The sequence below is a fragment of the Octopus sinensis genome, linkage group LG4 (assembly GCF_006345805.1).
Source record: "Octopus sinensis linkage group LG4, ASM634580v1, whole genome shotgun sequence".
NCBI lineage: Eukaryota > Metazoa > Mollusca > Cephalopoda > Octopoda > Octopodidae > Octopus > Octopus sinensis.
The window spans coordinates 45,376,649-45,380,975 of NC_043000.1; the positions used below are offsets into that span (position 1 = coordinate 45,376,649).

The 4,327-nt window shown below is 32.5% G+C and overlaps 1 non-coding gene across 1 annotated transcript; it reads left to right on the forward strand.

Annotated features, from left to right (window-relative positions):
• Window positions 1-471: 471 nt before the first annotated feature.
• On the forward strand, window positions 472-576 carry LOC115211362. Its single transcript, XR_003881628.1, has one exon. It is a non-coding gene; the product is annotated as a U6 spliceosomal RNA (small nuclear RNA).
• Window positions 577-4,327: the final 3,751 nt, after the last annotated feature.

The following is a 4,327-nucleotide window of genomic DNA, read 5'->3' on the forward strand; positions in this document are numbered from 1 at the left end:
TAGGAATCTAAATCGTAGGAGACAGACACTCACACAACTACAGTTTTATATATATATATATATATATAAAACTGTAGTTGTGTGAGTGTCTATCTCCTACTAACACATGGAAATTTACAAGTCACTAAAATGTAAGCCTACAGACTTTAACGAATAGTTTTCATTTTCTTTTTCTTTTTCTTTGCCTTTTATTCCCTCTATTCATTCTGAAGATGTTTATTAAATGTAATGAGGTAACTGTAAATTTACTCTGATTTAATAAACAGAAACAGCTGTAAATGGTTCCAAATTCTATCAAATAATTCTATTAAATAATGACTTTTAAACACCAATGATCCACTTCTCATTGTTAATTATTGCCCCATTTCTTATCTTCTCTATATGTATATATATATGTATATATTATAAGAGGGATCATAAGAGCAGTTACTGTTTATATCTCGCCCAGAGATTTATTATTGTTTATGTATATATTGTTTCAGCAATACATATGCTAAAATTGGAATAATACAGAGGAGCTTAGTATGGTCTCTGTGCAAGAATGAGACACAAATTCATGAAATGTTTTATATTTTCTCAAATATATGCACAGGCATGGCTGTGTGGTAAGAAGTTTGATTCCCAGCCAGATGGTTTTGGGTTCAGTCCCACTGTGTGGCACCTTGGGCAAGTGTCTTCTACTATAGCCTCCAGCCAACCAAAGCCTTGTGAGTGGATTTGGTAGACAGAAACTGAAAGAAGCCTGTCATATATATATATGTGTGTGTATTATCATATCATATACCCAGACCTATTCCCCCTTTTTTTTCTGTATATATGTATTATATATAGGGCAATTCTTGGTTCTTGAGATTATCTTTCCACCAAGTGATTGTTCTGTACTCTCTAGAAGAAATATTTTCAATAAATAAAGAACTTTCTGTGCATAGTATTTAGTATGTTTTTATTCAACTTCTTCATATGAGTGCATATATGTATGTGTGTGTGTGCATGTGTGAGTGCGTGTGTACATGCATGTGTGTGAAGTACTTAAATACTGATGAATTTCAAATTTGATGCTTTACAGTGGTATCAACTCTAACACTGATACTGGCTCATAAAATCAATATTTTAATAATTTTAGCCACGAATGTAATAGGTAGAAATAGCTTAAAAGCCATCTTCTAGTTTCATAACAAAAATCATAATATGTATGCTTTTAAACCAGTAAAGTTTTAATAAAATTTTAAAATTATAAACAATTAACTGAAAGTAGATGAGGAGATGGAATTTAAAAAAGATAGAAACATTTAAATCAACTAACTGACACTCCATTGGTTTTGATGATGCGTGTTCCAGTTTATCCAATCAGCAGTGTAGCCTATTCATGTAAGTGGCTGAGCATTCCAGAGACATGTGTACCCTCAACATACATCTCTGTGAGATTCAGCACAGCACAGAATGTGGCAAGGCCAGCCTATTCATTTTTATCAGCTGAGTGGAGTGGAGCAACATGAAATAAAGTGTCTTGCTCAAGGATGTAACATGCTGCTAGGAATTGAACTCATGACCTTATGATCATGAACGGATTACCCTAACTATTAAGTCACATGCCTTCACTATTTAAACTAAAATGAAATGAAAAAAAAAGAAATGAATAAAACAGTACAAACAAGCTCATGGAAAGTAAGGACAAAATTCTTAAAAGGAAATCAAAACTATTGAGAATTATTTTCGGTTTGAGAAATTGAGAGAAAGAAAGGAGGACTTTTAAATGAATTTTCTAATAAATTTGTTTCCAGTTTTCTGTTTCATTTTCCCTGAAAAACAGCCCGACAGCTAAAAGTGATCTTTCTGATTCTACACTGGTCTGTAGATGTTGCAAGAACATTTTGCTCATATAGATAATTTTATAACTTAAATTTTAATCTAAAAATAGCTGATATACTGATATGATGATTTCATTAACTTTTTCTAAAAATATTATTCATGAGAGGAGAATGGTAAAGCAAAACTTCACAGCTATTTCTCCTCTTACGAATAAATGCCTTGCAAAATATATCACATTGATATTACAGCATCTAACTTGGTAATAGTGAATTAAAAAGGACTTAACTATCTTAGTCCATTATAACATTCTATCGTGAGTTGGATGTAATATGGGACAGACATCATTGTGCAGCCACATGCCACTGTTTATTCTAACACTTGCCTACTTTCCAAGAAAGGAAATCCTTATTCTACTGCTCTTTAAAAGCATAGAATGGTAGCACCCAAGCATCATCATCTTCATTGTCATCATCATTGTCATCATCATCATCAGTATCATCATCATTTAATATCTATTTCTTCATGTTAGTAAGGGGCAGACAATATAATTGGATCTGGTGAGCTACAGGTTTGTAACATGCTCCATTCCAGCACTGACATGATTTCTGTGGTTGAATGCATTTCATAATGCTAACCACCTTACTGTATGTATTGGGTGCCTTTTCTGTGCCTTCAACATTAATGTGGTTGTCAAATACTGTAAACAACATATCACTGTTTTCTTCTAGTGGTTACATGAAAAATTTTTAAAAGTCACTATTCACACACATACAGACAACTGTTCCACTGAGGACATCAGTCAGCCTGGGTTTGTGGTAAAAGACATTTGCCCAAAGTCTCACACAGTGAAACTGAACTTAAAACAACAAGACTATGAAGTAAACGTCTTAATGATACAGTCAATGATGCACTCTCATGCAAACATACCTGCAGAGGAGAGAGAGAGAAATAAATAGTCAGACTCTGAAGTAAAATGAAGAACATTATAAAGTAAAGGGAAGTTAGAAATTAAACAATATATCAAAGACAAAAAATGCAGTACAAAAAAGGTAACATAGAAAACAAGATGAAGCAATTAGAAAAACGTGTGTATAAGGAAGATAACTAGGCCAAATAAAGGAAATAAAAAAGGCTCTTAATTGCGTGTGAAGACTTTTAACAAAAGGAAGTGAAAATGAAAAGGAAATAGAAACAAAGCTAATTTTGTAATGGTAGTTTACATTGCAGGCTGGGTATATAAAGGTAGTTGGAGAATGAGATAAAAGAACTGGAAGAGAAGACACACTTGGGTTCATAGGAAGATTACATGGGAAGAGAAAGAAAGAGCAAGAGAGAGAAACAGAGACAGACAGTCACAAAGAAAGAAAGTTAGAAGAGAAGGAAAGAAGAGAGAGAATAAAAATGAGAGATAAAGTCAGAGGGGACATGGAGTTGCTAAACTATTGGCACCTAAGTATAGAATCATGGTTAAATGTGCAATGTTGTAATTGTGTAGGTGCTAAATAGCATTCATGTGTCAATATAAAGTTCATGTATCTATGTATGCAACAGCCATTCTTTCCACAAAAAGATCCAGCTAAGAAAACGTGTGTGTGTGTGTGTGTGTAATCATTTACTTGTACACATATATATATGCACACATACTCCAAACTTGCAACAATAAATATTCATACATACATAACACAAAGATGCATACACACACCAAACAAACAGGCATTTCTTTCCTGGAGTTATTAGGGAAGCTTCTTTGTGGTTTGCCATCTTTGACCATGTATCTGCACAAACTTGAAACCTTTTATAGGTAACATGCAAAAATCTTCAGAATTTTCATGCACGCGCGTGTGTGCGTGTGTGTGTGTGTTTGTTTGTATACCCTCAAACAACAATGTTTGCAAACAATTCAGAAAAATTCGCGACTCTACTGAATAAATACCACCAGAGCAAGAACAACGATAAAAACAGACAATACCATTACTATGTCCCTTCCAAATGTCACAGCTTCGCACAAAATACATTTACAAAACAAATGTTTCATACAAATAAATAATCCTTTTTAAACATGATACCAAAAATGAAAAAAACAAAAATTGCAATACAACAGTAACCACATTAAAAGCACGTTTATGGAGCTAAAAGATTTTATCATCACTCAAAACATACATGCAACATATATTCAGGAAAACTTTTACTGTCAAAACACATAACCATCAACCATTGCAAACTATACTCAAAATCTGATTATAGAGACTCTTTCACAATGATGTGGGTATGTCTCATGTCACAGATAAAAAAATGTGCATTCAGTATAAATATATACATATATATGTGTGTGTGTATATATATATATATATATATATATATATATATATATATGGATAAATAGATAGATAGATAGGTAGATAGATAGATAGATGCACACAAACACATGACATTTATTATCTCACATGAAACTACTATAGAAATGCAGGATTTCATAATATATATTAGTAACATATACCACATTAATATAATGAAAATA